Genomic DNA, 18,068 nt, shown 5'->3' on the forward strand with positions numbered 1-18,068 from the left:
TTGAAGCGAACCAGTCAGCGAGACATTTTCGTACATTTTAACACGAACCGAAGCGTTGTTCAGCGAGGGCGTGTCCCAGTGACGCAAACAGATGATAGCCTGACGGAGCCAAGTCTGGACAACAAGCTGCATGCCCTGTCATTTGCCAACTGAACGCCTCGATCGTTTCACTGACCCGTTTTACTGTGTGTGGTGGGGAGTTATATGGAGCCACATGACTTTGTGTTGCCTTTTTCTATATTCCGGCAGTTTTTCACGTAATCTTCGATTTAAATCGATCATATGCTGTTGGTAGCGATCATGGTTAATGGTTTCAACAGGTTTAAGCAGCTCATAATAAGTAACACCCTTCTGATCCTATCAAACACAGAGCATTGTCTTCTTTCCAAAGCGATTTGGTTTTGCAGTGGATGCCGATGGTTTGCTGGATTCACTCATGATTTAAGACTCTTAGGACTCTCAAAATACATACATTTTTCGTCATCTGTCACTATTCAATGATCAACGACATTCTTTTGTATCTGGCGAGAGTTTTTCACAGGTGGTCTTTCGATTTCTTTGCTGTTGAAACTTCTTAATAAATGTTTTTACTTACTTAAACTGAAATAACTGAGACAGTGAAACTTCTATGTTTTTACTTAAATTGCTTAATGCAACTGAATCTTCCATAACTGCAGAATGAAATTGCTTAATGCAACTGAACTGTCTAAAATTACTGAGTGAAACTGAAGTATTGTCTCATTGCTTGTCTTTATGGTTTCATTTCTCATCTACAGAATTTGCCCTGAGAAGCAGCTCAAACTTGTCCTATTCATTAATTAAGCACAATATTAAAGGATAACGCGATCTGACTGCTTTAAAATTAAGTCAAAAGAATGGCCCTGAATTAGAAGAAATCCTAACAATAACCCATACATTTCATAAGTCAGTTACCCCATAGAAAATCTTCATTACACGGACTACAGAAATGCAGCAAGCACCAATATAGCCAGCTGAATAAAAAGATTCTAAGTACTGTAGGCTCTAACTACTAATAGGCATGTGGCTAGCAAAGGAAATATTTTGTTGCAGAGCAAACAATGTATTTAGCAGATTTTACCTTAATCATGTGACAACCAGTTCAAAAATTATATAATTGTCCGTGACATCCAGTTCCAAAAATTACATAATCGTCAGCAAAATTAAATCTCCATGACGAACACGTCGAGGACGTCCGCTCACGCTAACACTTCAGATCTCTAACCTCCATCGCTGCTAACTGTTAACTTCCAACTTCCATCACTGCTGGCTATTCGCTCCTAACTGCGAGTCCGACCAGCCACACAGAGTCTCTTACAGAGGCCGTACAGCGCTGTCAGAGTTATTAATGCAGCCTATCGCGCTGCCAACATACAAACATATAAACAGGCTACTTACACTGTCTTTCATTCAGATCATGCGGAACCTATTTTCCCACTTTCTGCACCTTTCCCAAAGCTTTCAACCGAAGAGAAACGCCTTTCTGCGTCGCATTTATTTGTTCCTCGACTTCCTGTTCAGTTTGAGTGTCATTTTCATCCTACTGTCTTCGAACTTTTTCGGTGGTTTCCCCCGCCCGTCATTTCTCACGCCAAAATCATCTTTTGAATTTTTTGAACCACTCGAAACACTGTGTTTTCCCAAGAGCATGTTCACCGAAAGGATCGACAAGAATTCTGTGCGATTCTGGAGCAGTTTTCTTCAAATGATAACAGAAAATGATGTCCGCAAATGGTAGTTCGTAGGCACAAAACTCGACATGCTACCGGGTCTGAGACAGATACCGATGTATGGAATTTGGGTTACTGTGTGTCGTCAGCTGTTACAGGAAGCAGATGGCGCTGCAGACATGGTCTCACTGGTCCTACACTGACGGCTAGCACCACCTTTAGGGAAATTCGATGGCTGGTAGCTCGTGAAGTTTTCTTACTCTGCAGCAGGACCTGGGCTGGTTGACACCAGGCCATTGCACTCTCTGTTCGCCTCGTGGAAGTGTGAACTTGAGCTGAAAAACTAACGCCATGACAGCGTTGCTGACACTGTCAGTCAATGACCTGTACCCGGTGAAGCCAATCACAGGAACGGAATCGGTCACGTGGGGCCCGCGGGCGAGCTTCCCTTCTCAGCCACCTCTCGGACTGCTCAAATCTGCCTTCCGCTCCTCTCCAGCCATGAGGCCCCCACCTTGTACGAAAGATTTGAGACTTCATTTCTGTATCCGTTAGCGATAGGCAACAGAACATGCCATGTTTCAGTTTCAGTAGTAAACATTTCACACCCTGCAGCAATCTCCTAAACGTCGGATGCCCACCCGCTCTTGACGTTCATACTGCCGTTCAAACCTTTATGCAAACTATATATGACGGTAGTATCTGTTCCCGAAAGAACAGTTACCGTGGATGACCTTGCAGCTTTGCTAGAAATGAAATAATAATTAAATGGACACCCTAGCTGCAAACAGGCGTTGATGTACTTCATTGGGGACATGTTGGAAATGTGTGCCCCGACCGTGACTCGAACCCGGGATCTCCTGCTTACATGGCAGACGCTCTACCCATCTGAGCCACCGCGGGCACTATTAGGCACACTACGAATGTAGTGGTGTGGACATGTTGGGAATGTGGATCTCAGGTGGAGCGTGCAAGGGATAAGTCCCTGCAGACGCACTATCCTCTGTGCCCGCGGTGGCTCAGGTTCGTCAAGGTTGCCCCCTTTCGATATTTTTGTATGCAATGGCTTTGGAACCCTGTCTATATGGTCTCCGAAGACGGTTGGAGGGAGTGCCGTTGCCACAACTGACCTTTCATTGCCGCGCTTAGGCTGACGATGTGATGCTGGTGGGACGCACAGGCGAAGAAGTACGTACGGCGTTGGCATGGATACAGCGATACGGGATGGCGGCAGGAAGCGTGCTTAATCTACAGAAATCACGCTGCATGAATGTCGGTCGAGGATTACAACCGGGGAAGGAAGGCCCGCTCATGTTAGTTAAGGCCATAAAATGCCTAGGTATTACGTTCCACACGGATGTGCAGCGGACAGCAGCGGATAACTACCGACGCATATTGAAGCTGATGCGGAAAATGGTGCTGTTACAGAAATTAAGAGCGTTGGATATGATTCAGAGGGTGACTTATGTTAACGTATACCTCGCACCGAGACTCACTCACGTAGCGCATGTCCTGCCTTTAACGCGCACAATGGCATCACGGATACAAGCACCTTTCGGAACCTACGTGAGTGTGGGACACCTATTTAAGATCCAATACACAACGCTTACGCTACCACCTGGAGAGGGTGGACTTGGTCTAGTGAACGTATATGAAAAGGCACGGGCGTTATTCGTCAGTACGATTTTCCGACAGTGGTGCGGTCAATTTCGCAATATCTCGGGTGCGTTGGCCGATGTACTAGCGCCGACTTCAATGCTGCCCCCAGTCAATGTGGGCCATATTTCACCGAAGCTGTCACATTTCAAGTCTCTTTTTTTGGAGCTTAGCTATGTCAGAGATTCCTTCCCAACAACACGACTACCGACGACGCGAGATGTATACCTACTCTTACTGCGCCGGTGTCCCAGGAATACCCTGGAAAAGAAGTACCCAGACAAGAACTGGCGACAGATATGGCGCGTTACACGGAACGTTTACCTCTCAACGTCGGTACGCTCAACATGGTATGTGGTGGTAAATAGGAAGTTCGCAACGAATCAACGGCGGCACGCGATTCATTTGGCAGACACTCCACTATGTTTAGGCTGCGCAACAGTGGACACTGATGAACATCGTTTAGCATGTAGTGGGACGGCTCCAGTGTGGCACTTGGCACAACAGACATTGGCGTTCCTGTTACGCTCCGCCCCTCACAAAATTTCATCAGACACAGTTTTGTTCCCCCAAGAATCTTATTTTCCGGTCCAAAAAACCAATGCAGTGACATGGGTACGGGGAATGGTGGTGGACTACGTGTATAACGAATCGGAAAAGGACAAAATTGATTTTTGGCATTATCTCCTGGATGGACACACGAAGTTGCAACAGCATAAGAGATATGGGCAAGACTTCGCTAATTACTTGCGACTTACATTTACCGACCCGCCGGCCAGATGGGGTGTGACGGGTGAGAGAAGAGATAGACGAAGAAGCCGAGACAGACATCGATCACACTTACGGACCCTTGGTTAATTTCGAGAAGACGACCCAGTCTTACACCAACGTCTGGAGAACGAGTCGATAGATGGCTCTCTTGCTCTATCGAACGTCGGGTCGTGAGCAGGTGTCGCCCCCGACACGAATTTCATTTAATTGCTACAGGAGCATGTTTCTTTTACATTTGTACTATCCGCAATGCCTTCATGTCTTTCATTTGGACTTTTTCAGTTTTATTCATTTCCTTAATTACTTAATTTCCTAATTAGGCACTATTTGTCAACATATGGACATTGTAGACACTATTTATGCGGTAGTACAACAAAATGTATGTCAGCAAAGGTGGTAAGCCTGACATTGGAAATTAAAAAAAAAAGATGGATAGAGCGTTTGCCATGTAAGCAGGAGATCCCGGGTTCGAGTCCCAGTCGGGGCACACATTTTCAACATGTCCCCAATGAAGTACGTCAACGCCTGTTTGCAGCTAGGGTGTCCATTTATTATCATTTCACTTTATGCAAACAGCCTAGCAGACAGAGATGGCAGAGGGTCACAAGCATTCGACCTTCGACGCAACCATAAACGTGTAGTGTTAAGTGGTCTTCACGGCCGAAGCAGCCTCAGTTTCGCAATTCCCCCCACTCAGAGCTGGCCATATTAACACGGCGGAAGACAACGCGCCGGGCGGCTAGAAGGCGCTCGTGCAAAGGAACGATACCTACGCGGAGGAACGTCTCCTTTACTTAAAGAAATAGCGGTTGGATGTTTTTCGTGGGAACAGCAAGACACAGCGTCTCGACAGCTGCTCTACAACTTGATTAGAAATACGGTTAGCTACTGCCCGTGTTCCCACCTACAAAATAAACAAAAAGTCTCACTATCCGCCGGCCGCGGTGGTCTAGCGGTTCTGGCGCTGCAGTCTGGAACCGCGTGACCTCTACGGTCGCAGGTTCGAATCCTGCCTCGGGCATGGGTGTGTGTGATGTCCTTAGGTTAGTTAGGTTTAATTAGTCCTAAGTTCTAGGGGACTTATGACCTAAGATGTTGAGTCCCATAGTGCTCAGAGCCATTTGAACCATCTCACTATCCGTCGATATTTTGAAATTCCATTGGAGCGGTGGTCGCAATCTCGGGGAAACGTGGCTAGAGACTGGACGACGCTCGGAATCATTTCCGTCTTTGGTGGAGGACATCGAATATTTCCAAAACTTTATAGAGAAGTTAGAATTTCTGTTTGGACGGACTCAGCCTTCTGCCTCCATGAACGGTGGTCTTGCAGCAACTCGCTGTCCGCACATGCAACGATGGGTCCAGGACGCTATTAACTGACGCTCACAGCCGTCGCGCACTTAGCCGAGTACTGGAAGCTCATTTGGTGAGATTCGACCAGCAATGCTTTTCCGTGGAATAGTTCAGGGGACGCGGTATTTGTTAACTTTGCGGAGTTAGTCGTTTCGGTGATTGATGACCGCACTTAGTCGTTTGTTTTGCAGGACGCACCTCGGAGCTGTTAATTGTGTTTCTTCTTCCGAGTTCACTTTTCAATAGTACTTTCTGATGTGCCCTTCGCTTGACCATTGGCAGTAATCATTACGCCATCTGAAACTGGTATCAATATCGAACTTAGACGTAATTGTGTCTTTAACTTTGCTTTCATTGTTATGTTGTTGAAATTTTTCTCACTTGAATGTGCGTTAACGGAAATAAATAGCATCTATTATAAGCGTGTATCAGTTAGTAATTAGCTGCCTCCATGATCTAAAATGTGGTGTCTTGTGGAGGATGACTAGTGTATTCGATGTGTGACTGTTAACTTTTATGCCCCTGCTAAATTCACACTTAATAAGATGTAATCCGATGCACAACCTGTTTCTTTCCATATGAAAGTAAATTTGCTGTATAACGAGCTTCACTTCATATTCCGATCACGGGGACTTCGCATTTGGATCCCAGATGTATGCACCACAACCACTCCACCTCTCACACTACGGCTACCGCTGCCATGATTTTACGAATTTCCACGATCTTTTGATTGTTCATAGTCGAAATTTGTCTTCAAAAGTTTCAGAAGTCCATGATCTAAATTTTGCTTTGGATAACGCGGAAACAAGCACTAAACAGTAATCTTAGAAACGGTCATATAAACTTAGAATAAGCTCCTGCGCATGTACAAATTTGCGTTCCTCTCCAATCTAGAAGAACAGGAAGACGAAGTCGTTTGTATAATCCGACATTGTTCACTTCAGCGTTGAAAATTTTTGGGGAATGTGTAGTTAAATGTTTGAATTTTTTTTCGTATGTTATTGTGTTGGGACTGAGGAACAGTTTTGTCAGGTTTTAGAGTTTTCTACTGTGTTTTAGTGATGTCGATTGTAACTCGTGCGCGTGAATTAGATGCGATGAATTGGTTCATCACGATCGTGAAACCGATCACGAGGACAGTCTTAATGTTTCGTTTGATGCTCAGTGCAGTATAGATCAATCGCGTGACATAATGCAGGGAGGTGAGAACCACAGGTGACGGAATTCTCCGAAGCTGCTGGAAATGTAACAAGAACTCAAAACTTTGCAACGGATGCACCGATTTCTTCCTCTGCCGCACCGTTCGCTTTGAGGGAATTTCTGATACGAATGCCACTGTACGTGAAAAAGCGCTAACAAGAAACCGCAGGGGAAGTTTTGAAAAAATACGAAAATGACTTGACACTAGCCAAATTGGCCGAAGATCGGTACAAGACAACGGAAGATTTCTTCAGAAAGACAGAAGAAAACCATTAGCATCTCGTAGAAAAGACAGATGTGCAGGTTCACAAAACAGACCAACGTCTTAAGACGCTAAGTAACAGATTCACGAAGGTGAAACAGCAGCTTAACAAGAAAGGGTGCGAAGATCGCATGACGATGCTGGGAGCGAAAATAGAATGCTAAGTAAGGAACGTCCAAGAAAAGACGAAAAAATTGTAGAAGAGCGCATCAGAGGAACTGCAGGGATGATAGTGAGCACTACTGATGCCACATGAGAAGATGTAGACGCTTTAAAAGAATGGAAAGAAGTAACTTCAGAAAAATTAGCTGCGCATGAAGAAACGGATTCGGACAGGACCCTGATGGTAAATTTGAGAGATCAGGAAGAGATTGTATGTCTCTTAAAATTTAAGGAGATTCAGGCAGACGCAACCGCGAAAAAATTTGTCGAGTTTCTGAAAGATAGCCAGCGCAACAAAAGTGCGGACAGCGGCGCAGAAAACCGTGATGCACGGTGTGACGAAAAAAGCAGGAGAATGAAGAGATGCAAGAGTTGACCGAGAGACTCCGCCGTATTCGTGAAATGACAGGTCCGCCGCCAGAGTATTAACAGTCATCAGCAGCATCGAATATCCGAAGTACCAATGCAGAAGGGGACGAAATCAGGAAACACTTTGTACCAGTCCAAAAGTACGCGTTTTCTCCTGATGAATCGTATCGGTTACACCCCCAGCCTTTGGACTGACCAATTCAAGACTGTTTTACCAAGATCGTGGCCAGAGAAGTATAAACTTCATTTGAATGCTCGCATCTCTGAGAAGAAGCGACAGATACAGTACGTTTGCTGGCAGCGCAATGCAAGACGTTCAGCTAATTCAAACGAGCATTTTTGCAAGACTTTTGGGGACAGGAAGAAAAAGTGAGAGTTAAGCATGGCACCCTCCCGATGGAGCAGTGCGGGAACTCGTCTTTTAGCAATCTGCTGATACAGTACTGAAGATGGACGGTGCGGATAAGCCAGTTTCTAAGTCTTGCAAAAGCAAAATGAACGTTGTTAGCGTGTATCTGCAATTGTTGAGTGAGCTAACCACTATAGAGAGGTCAGAGAGAGCCTGAACACTTGTAGTAAATGGGTCATGAAGAGCCAAGCTGTGATTCCAGAAATTCTGGCTGGCGAGACGGAAAGTCGCCGCATGAGAATAGGAATCAATGGAACCGAGATAATTTGCGTGATTCCTGGTATCAGCCACGTCGATCTGATGCCAGACAAAGTCAGGCAATCACGTTAATAGAAATGATCGCAGCAATGACAGGCGACAAGACGAGGTCGAAATACGCGGACCAGATCCTCGACGGAACCTGGTTAAAGATGTAACAAGGAGAACAAATGAGAGACAAGACTGACTAGCGGGTGAGATTTCAATCTCGCAACTCGACGAGATAAAATTGTGTGTATGTGTGTCGTGGTGGTCTTCAGTCCAGAGACTGGTTTGATGCAGCTCTCCATGCTATTCTATCCTGTGCAAGCTTCATCTCCCAGTACCTACTGCAGCCTACACCCTTCTGAATCTGCTTAGTGTATTCATCGCTTGGTCTACACGCTGCCCTACAATACTAACATGGTGATCCCTTTATGCCTCAAAACATTTCCTACCAACCGATCCCTTCTTATAGTCAAGTTGTGCCACAAATTGCTCTTCTCCCCAAGCCTGTTCAGCACCTCCTTATTAGTTACGTGATCTACCCATCTTATCTTCAGCATTAATCTGTAGCACCACATTTCGAAAACTTCCATTATCCGCTTGACTAAACTATTTATCGTCCATGTTTCACATCCAAACCTGGCTACACTCCATACCAATACTTCTAGAAAAGACGTCCTGAAGCTTAATCTATACTCGATGTTAACAAATTTTTCTTCTTCAGAGACGTTTTTCTTGCCATTGCCAGTCCACATTTTATATCAAATGGCTTCAAATGTCTCTGAGCACTATGGGACTTAACACCTGAGGTCATCAGTCTCCTAGAACTTAGAACTACTTAAACCGAACTAACCTAAGGACATCACACACATCCATTCGCGAGGCAGGATTCGAACCTGCGACCGTAGCGGTCACGCGGTTCCCGACTGAAGCGCCTAGAACCGGCCGGCCATTTTATATCCTCCCTACTTCGACCTTCATCAGTTATTTTGCTCCCTAACTAGCATAACCCATTATTACTTTAAGTGTCTCATTTCCTAATCTAACTCCCTCAGCATCACATGATTTAATTAGGCTACATTCTATTATCCTCGTTTTGTTTTTGTTAATGTTCATCTTATAGCGTCCTTTCAAGACAATGTCCATTCAGTTCAGCTGCTCTTCCAGGTCCTTTGCAGTCTCTGACAGAATTACAATGTCATCGGTAAACCTCAAAGTTTTTATTTCTTCTCCTTGGATTTTAATTCCTACTCCAAATTTTTCTTTTGTTTCCTTTACTGCTCAATCAATGTATAGCTTGAAAAACATCGGGGATGGGCTGCAACACTGTCTCACTCCATTTCCAACTACTGTTTCCCTTTCGTGCCCCTCCCTTCTTATGACTGCCATCTGGTTTTTGTACAAATTGTTTATAGCCTTTCGCTCCCTCTATTTGACCCCTATCACTTTCAGAATTTGAAAGAGAGTATTCCAGTCAACATTGTCAAAGGCTTTCTCTAAGTCTAAAAACGCTAAACACGTTGGTTTGCCATTCCTTAATCTATCTTCTAAGATAAGACGTAGGGTCAGTATTGCCTCACGTGTTCCAACATTTCTAAGGAATCCAAACTGATCTTCAGCAAGGTCGGCTCCTACAGTTTTCCCATTCGTCTGTAAAGAATTCGTGTCAGTATTTTGCAACCGTGGCTTATTAAACCAATATTTCGGTAATTTTCGCACCTGTCAATACCTGCTTTTTTGGGATTGGAATTATTGTATTCTTCTTGAAGTCTGAGGATATTTCGTCATCTCAGACATCTTGCTCACCAGATGGTAGTGTTTTGTCAGGGCTGGCTCTCCCAAGGCTATCAGTAGTTCTAATAGAATGTTGTCTACTCCCGGGGCCTTGTTTCCACTTCGGTCTTTCAGTGCTGTGTCAAATTCTTCAAGCAGTATCATATCTCCCATTTCAACTTCACCTACGTCCTCTTCCATTTCCATAATAGTGCCCTCGAGTAAATCGCCCTTGTACAACCTTTCCACCTTTCTGCTTTCGCTTCTTTGCTTAGGACTGGTTTACCAACTGAGCTCTTGATATTCATACAAGTGTTTCTCCTTTCTCCAAAGGTCTCTTTAATTTTCTTGTAGTCATTATCTTACCTCTAGTGATATATGCATCTACATCTTTACATTCAGTTACCAGTACCATTAATGTTGAACTGTGACGATTTGAAAAAGACGTTGGCGGAGGGAGTCAGCCAGTTCGACAACCGAACAGAGGACCTTACATATCCAGTCAATGAAATTATTTTAGGGAAGGGGGATGCACACTGTATTCGTGACTTTGGAGCTAAGTCTCACTCCTAGATTAGGGAACATACAAACAATGCGATAGTAAAAGGCAATTGCCGAACTTGAGTTTCCGTGTCGCAATGAATGGGAAATGCGCGGAAGTTAAGGAGCAAGTTATAACGGACTTCGTGTGTCAGTCGCACTCCCTCAGCGCAAATTTTCTTATTTTGCTTAATCTGGCTGTTGAGGCGATATTCGGAACAGATTTCCTGAAATTTTATAATGTGGTTCTGTATCCAGAACAGCGCTTCGTTCTGGTATGTGCCAGAGAGCGGTAACGTACATTATTTCTCAACGACAATCCGGGTACCGAACACCCTGAGATGGTAGTTATAGTGATCGTCACTGACGCAGGCTAGGTACTGCTCGATTAAGGTGCGCGCATTGCTGAGATAGAAGACGCTGCGTCAATCGACAAACAAAAAGGATGCCAACAGAACCTGTCCGTTAATGCCCTACAAACCGGCATAACGGCAGAAAAGAGTGACGTTGTCGCTAGGTTGAACATGGAGAGTCAGATGAAGGTGACGAATACGAAGACGTCTGGACACCCTTGCGACGCCTGCAAGACGTATGATGTGTTTTAGCACGCAAAAGAGTGGAGTAGTGCATTTTTATCATTGCCAGTGGAAGAGGAAGATGACTTCAGCAGCGATGAACACGTGTCAACAGAGACTCAAGGGTAAATTCCAAGTTTGATAAGTGTGTTGTCGTGCGCAAGTTGACCCGCTTCAAAGCGACGATGAAGACGAGCTATGGGACACGTTGTTTGAGACTAACAAATAGTTTGTGTGCTCCTTGTTACCAAAGGATACGTTACATTAGTTCCGTAATTATTCATATAAGAAAATCGATAGTGTTATCTCATATGAGTTCAGGAGAGGAATGTGCTATTTAATGAAGAGATTTGTGGAGTAGCCACATAACAAGGTAAGCTGGAAAATTTTTGTACTGTCATGCATTTGAACAATGTAACCAAGGTGATGAGTACATAGACTACAGTGAGAACTATAAAACACTTCTTCCTATGAGACATAGTGAGACACAATGGTAAACCAAAACATTATGACCATCTGCATAATGGCTTGTTTGTCCGTCCTTGGAACGAAATACATCACTGACTCTGCCTATCAGGGACCCGACAGATTGTTGGCAGGTATGTGGAGGTATGTGGCATTAGATGTCTATGCACAGGTCATGTAATTCGCGTAAGTATCGAGCCACTGATTTGCGTACGTGGTGATGGCACCCGATAACGACCCAGATGGGTTTCATTGGGTTCGCATCAGGAGAACTTGGACGCCGAGACATCAACATGAATCCACTATAATGCTCCGCAAACCATTGTAGCACGGTTCTGGCTCCGGGACATGGACAATTTCACTGCTAGAAGATGACATCGCCACTAGGGAAGACATCAGGCATGAAGGGATGCAAGTGGTCCTCAGCTGTCAGCGTGTCTTCCATTACTACGACAGGCCCCACACAAGCGCAGGAGAATGTCTCCCGTAGCATAATACTGCTCCTACCAGCCTGCATCTGTGGCGCGCTGCACGTTTACATGTACGTTTGTTCACCTCGACGACGACGTATGTGGAAACGACCATCTAACCTGGTGTAGCGAAAATACACTCCTGGAAATGGAAAAAAGAACACATTGACACCGGTGTGTCAGACCCACCATACTTGCTCCGGACACTGCGAGAGGGCTGTACAAGCAATGATCACACGCACGGCACAGCGGACACACCAGGAACCGCGGTGTTGGCCGTCGAATGGCGCTAGCTGCGCAGCATTTGTGCACCGCCGCCGTCAGTGTCAGCCAGTTTGCCGTGGCATACGGAGCTCCATCGCAGTCTTTAGCACTGGTAGCATGCCGCGACAGCGTGGACGTGAACCGTATGTGCAGTTGACGGACTTTGAGCGAGGGCGTATAGTGGGCATGCGGGAGGCCGGGTGGACGTACCACCGAATTGCTCAACACGTGGGGCGTGAGGTCTCCACAGTACATCGATGTTGTCGCCAGTGGTCGGCGGAAGGTGCACGTGCCCGTCGACCTGCGACCGGACCGCAGCGGCGCACGGATGCACGCCAAGACCGTAGGATCCTACGCAGTGCCGTAGGGGACCGCACCGCCACTTCCCAGCAAATTAGGGACACTGTTGCTCCTGGGGTATCGGCGAGGACCATTCGCAACCGTCTCCATGAAGCTGGGCTACGGTCCCGCACACCGTTAGGCCGTCTTCCGCTCACGCCCCAACATCGTGCAGCCCGCCTCCAGTGGTGTCGCGACAGGCGTGAATGGAGGGACGAATGGAGACGTGTCGTCTTCAGCGATGAGAGTCGCTTCTGCCTTGGTGCCAATGATGGTCGTATGCGTGTTTGGCGCCGTGCAGGTGAGCGGCACAATCAGGACTGCATACGACCGAGGCACACAGGGCCAACACCCGGCATCATGGTGTGGGGAGCGATCTCCTACACTGGCCGTACACCACTGGTGATCGTCGAGGGGACACTGAATAGTGCACGGTACATCCAAACCGTCATCGAACCCATCGTTCTACCATTCCTAGACCGGCAAGGGAACTTGCTGTTCCAACAGGACAATGCACGTCCGCATGTATCCCGTGCCACCCAACGTGCTCTAGAAGGTGTAAGTCAACTACCCTCGCCAGCAAGATCTCCGGATCTGTCCCCCATTGAGCATGTTTGGGACTGGATGAAGCGTCGTCTCACGCGGTCTGCACGTCCAGCACGAACGCTGGTCCAACTGAGGCGCCAGGTGGAAATGGCATGGCAAGCCGTTCCACAGGACTACATCCAGCATCTCTACGATCGTCTCCATGGGAGAATAGCAGCCTGCATTGCTGCGAAAGGTGGATATACACTGTACTAGTGCCGACATTGTGCATGCTGTGTTGCCTGTGTCTATGTGCCTGTGGTTCTGTCAGTGTGATCATGTGCTGTATCTGACCCCAGGAATGTGTCAATAAAGTTTCCCCTTCCTGGGACAATGAATTCACGGTGTTCTTATTTCAATTTCCAGGAGTGTATGATTCACCCGAAGAGCTGACACGTTTCCATTGGTCGACAGTCGAATCCCGACAGTCCTGTGCCCACTGAAATCGTAATTAACGATGTCATTGGGTCAACAGGTGAACACGTAAGGGTGGTCTGCCGCAGAGCTCCGTGTTCTACGATGTACAATGAACGACGTGCTCCGAAACACTTGTGCGTCCACCAGCACTGTGCTCTTTCGGCAGAGATGCCACAGATCACCATCTATCCTACTTCACAGGGCAGACAAGCCACCGAACACCACGTTCCGAGAAAAGTCGTTGACGTCCAACCAATTAGCGTCTAGTGGTAGTTTCACTGTTCTTCTACCTCTATCTGTACATGCTCACGACAGAAGAAAGTGAACATTCGACCAGATTCGCCGTTTTCGAGATACTCACTAACAAGCTCTGTATATTAATAATCTGTCCTTTGTCAAAGTCACTTATCTCAATGGATTTTCGCCGGCCGGAGTGGCCGAGCGGTTCTAAGCGCTACAGTCTGGAACCGCGAGACCACTACGGTCGCAGGTTCGAATCCTGCCTGGGGCGTGGGTGTGTGTGATGTCCTTAGGTTAGTTAGGTTTAAGTAGTTCTAAGTTCTAGGGGACTGATGACCTCAGCAGTTAAGTCCCATAGTGCTCAGAGCCATTTTTATCAATGGATTTTCCAATGTGCAGCTCATATCTTTGATAGGTTGGTCCCCCATTGTGTCTGCTGCGCCTACATACTTTTGTTACCGAGTCACATGCCGACATCGCGACCGCGCAACATCCAACGTGACGGTGGGCAGTGGTCATAATGTTTTGGTTTTCCAGTGTATGTGTAAAAGTTTCGGGTAGATGAAAATAATTAAAATTCGCGCAGCAAGCCAGTAGATAAACCATCAATTCTATTCCCTGGATAATGGTTACATATTAAAAGAATTTAAACATGTGGGTTAAGGAATGAACGTAAGCCATGCGATTCGGCAGTTGGAAAAGAAGCGTCTTACAAGTCAAAGTCCCGTATAAGTTAATGAACAACTGAGTTTATGCCATGACTCCTTTTCATGACGAAAAGGATCTTAGGTAAAGATAAGAACCTTCATGAAGGAAAACTGCGTAGTGGAATAGCTCATAGTAGAATTTTATTGTAACTTCAGTACAGTATAGTGATCTGGCGATCGCAAGGGTATTGTTTGCAGCGAAGGAATGTACCAACGAGGATGGTTTTGCATACGTTGTTCCGTTATGAATCAGTAGCGCAGACGCGCTAGTTGTTGTGTTTTTATGTTTGATTGCCAAGAGAGCACCACTGTGAGAACTTTGCGGCAGCAGAGAGAGAACCGTTAATGCCGATTTTTGATGGATGTGTGTAGAGTAGCAAAGGGGCGCTGTATGTTTATGGTACGTTGTTATCTTTTAGTGCTCCATTTTCAAGCAGTAAGTGAGCTCGTCAAAGTTAATATGTAGATTTAAATTGTGTGTACTATTCACAGGAAGAAACATAATCAATCCAGGCAATACTTGAGGTAAAACGCTTGTAGAGAAGGGATACCCACGTTTTCATCAAGTAAAACTGTATGAAAGGAAAACGAGAAAGAGCAAAAGATGAGATAGAGTTGACGTAAGTATGAAATGATATAATATGTCTCTTCTTCATCTTGAAGGACTTTCGCGAAGGTAAAGATGCTTCTGATTTATTCGTTATCCTATTGTCTACCCATTTCTTGTGTTTTCTGGTTTGGAAATGTTGCAGACGACGACGCAGAAATTGTTCAAACAATAAATCTGAGAGAGCTAATAAAAGAAGGAGGCACCTAAATGTTATATTCACAGGAGGTTATGGTAACGTACAGGAACTAGGGCCAAGGAAATGGTCATATAAGGATACTAGGAAGTATGGATTTCTGTATTTTGCGTAAATAGGGGTAAATGGAGCGCGTGTAATGGAAACTTTGTTTGATTTGTAGGAGTAAAGGTAGAGAAGAGTTAGAATTATTGTGTTAATAACATCTCTTATATGTTAAGAATACGATTGTATTAATTTGGATGTATGACCAGCTCATTCTATCGGTAGTTAGCATCTTACTATCAATGATATGATTTCATGTGTCAAATAACAAAGTTTTAATCTTCATTAAAGCTTAAATTCCTTAAACGGAAGGTATAAACATGAATGTTTCCTTTACATTTGTTCAGTTTATTTCAATGAGTGGAAGCTATTAACCATCTTATAACGCAAAAATTTTCCATTGAGGCCACATGATAAGAAGGCTCTTTCCTTTCAATTATGAAAATTTTTAAGGAATTTTGTCGTTTTCGTCATCAGTACGAATTTAGAGTCTATATAGAGTACGCAGAATGTAAAGCTTCTGTAGCGTGTAATTATTATTTTGTTTGAAGTATATTTATTTCCTTTCTAAATTGTTTAATGGAGCAGTGACACACGCATGGACCTGTGGGTGAGACACACACTTGACTTCTAGAGACACGCATGTAAGACAGGTGTGTAAGTGGGACAGCACTTGTTTTGCTCGTGCGCAGGCGAGCGAAACCGCAGTCAGACTTCTCACACAGAGAACGGCCGCATATCCGCACATCCTCGGAATTCACTTTCCCTGGCGTTCACTGTCAAGGCAGTACACGGCACCCCGGCCATACACCACTACGTCATGGGTGACGCTTCCCTGCAGCGAGGTGACCGACGAAAAGAAAAAGAGGGAATAGACTACCAAGAAGCAGAGAACCTTCCGCCGGCGATGAATGGAGGGTCAACGCCATTAGGTAACTAGCAATTTACAGACTTTCAGACAGACCTTACAGTGAACCGGATTCACGTTTTTTCGCTATTACACAGTCATTACATCAGTTTATGAACAATAAATACTATCACTCGATGAGTGTCGTATATTAATAGTGTTGTTACAAGCACTGCAAACTGTGAACTTCCTATGTTGGTATTGGTCGTTATGGCAACCAACTCGAAATCCTTCTTCGCAAGACTCGTTGCTAAATAATGTTGGTGTCTGTACATACACTGAAGCGCCGAAGAAACTGGTAAAGGCACGCGTATTCAAATACTGAGAGACGTAAACAAGCAGAATACGGCGCTGCGGTTGGCAACGCCTATACCAGGCAACGAGACTCTGGTGCAGTTGCTCGGTCGGTTACTGCTTTGGATATTTGTGGTAACGTCTTATGGCATTACATACTTTCGATGCTATCTGCGTGGCAGGAAGTGTACTGTAATAGTGGACAACGCAGTATTAAAGTGGCGCTGACGGCAGAAAGGTCAATTTAGCAGATTAAGGGGCTCCGGAAAGGCTCAAAATCATGAAAAGTTCAATTTTTACTTTTTTGCGTTTTCTGAATCTGCAGACTATTACCTTTTAATAGATATATAATCTATTCAATTCCGAAGACTACAACTATTTTTAAATTTTTTTTGAAATGTGTTCTACATGGGCGTGATCCACTGTGGCGCTGTTAAACTGCTGTCAAATGGTGTTATTATTAACGTCCGTGTTCATCAGGTACATTTTAGTGACGTGAGATAGAGTATGTGTTGTGGCTAACCTGTGATGGTTCAATATATATCGCTGGTGTGATTGTCGATTGTTTCATGTTTATTTACTCTGTCGTTATCTCGAAAATATTCGTAATTAATTCTGTTTCTTGAGTCTCTGTTTTGTTGAAGTATAATAATGAGTAAAAGTAAAGTTATTAGAAATTAGAAATCCAAAGTGTCGACGAAATGAAGAAGGCTGTTTGGGCTCTTTTTTTTCATACTTCTTCAACCGATGAAAATCCCCAACATAGCTTGTGTCCCAAAGAAGAAGACAGTTGGTGTAAATATAACAAAGGATTGCTAACTGGTGAAGTGTACACTCATAAGCATAGTCTGCCTCATGCAATAATGGAGGTGATAAAACCTATTTTCAGAGACTTAGCAGCACCTGAACTGTTGAAAAAGTGTATTCATGGAAAAACTCATAACCCCAATGAAAGTGTAAATAGTGTTATATGGTCGAGAATCCCCAAGACTGTATTTGTTGGCATAGAAACACTTCACTTTGGTGTGTATGATGCTGTTGCGACTTTCAATGATGGCAACATTGTAAGGTGCAAGGCATTTAGAAATATGGGAATGAAGATAGGTTCTAACATGGTACGAGCGATGCTTGCTTTAGACAAGGAACGCCTTCGGGCTGCAGACAGGGCTGTAAAGAGTCTAGAAATACAAGCAAGAGTAAACAGGAGGAGGAACAAGAGGAAGCTGGAGGCGGAGTTTGCAGAGGATGAAGATAATCCATCCTATGGACCTGGAATGCACTAAAAAGTTAATCCAATCTTTGTCGCTCGATTCCCAAAACTTTTATTTTCTCATACTAATTACATGTTTTCTAAGGATCTTCCAAACATATTTGTTTCAAACTTTCAGTAAATGTTACACAGTACCTTCTGCATAATTTAACACAGCCTTTTTCCAAAAAACTGTATATTTTTGAATATATAAATAAAAAATTGCAAAAAAAAATGTTGTTAATTTTCATTACAATTGAAAAAAAAATCATCTTTAATAAC

General features: G+C 44.6%; 1 protein-coding gene and 1 non-coding gene across 2 annotated transcripts in view; both read right to left on the minus strand.

Moving 5' to 3' along the window:
- The window catches only part of LOC126191561 (retinol-binding protein pinta-like), a 127,025-nt gene that overhangs the window by 88,906 nt on the left and 20,051 nt on the right, over positions 1-18,068 (minus strand). The gene's annotated exons all lie outside the window — the stretch shown is intronic.
- Trnat-ugu (transfer RNA threonine (anticodon UGU)) lies at positions 2,518-2,592 on the minus strand. Its single transcript has one exon. It is a non-coding gene; the product is annotated as a tRNA-Thr (tRNA).

This window comes from Schistocerca cancellata, chromosome 6 (genome assembly GCF_023864275.1).
Source record: "Schistocerca cancellata isolate TAMUIC-IGC-003103 chromosome 6, iqSchCanc2.1, whole genome shotgun sequence".
In the NCBI taxonomy this organism is placed as follows: Eukaryota; Metazoa; Arthropoda; class Insecta; order Orthoptera; family Acrididae; genus Schistocerca; species Schistocerca cancellata.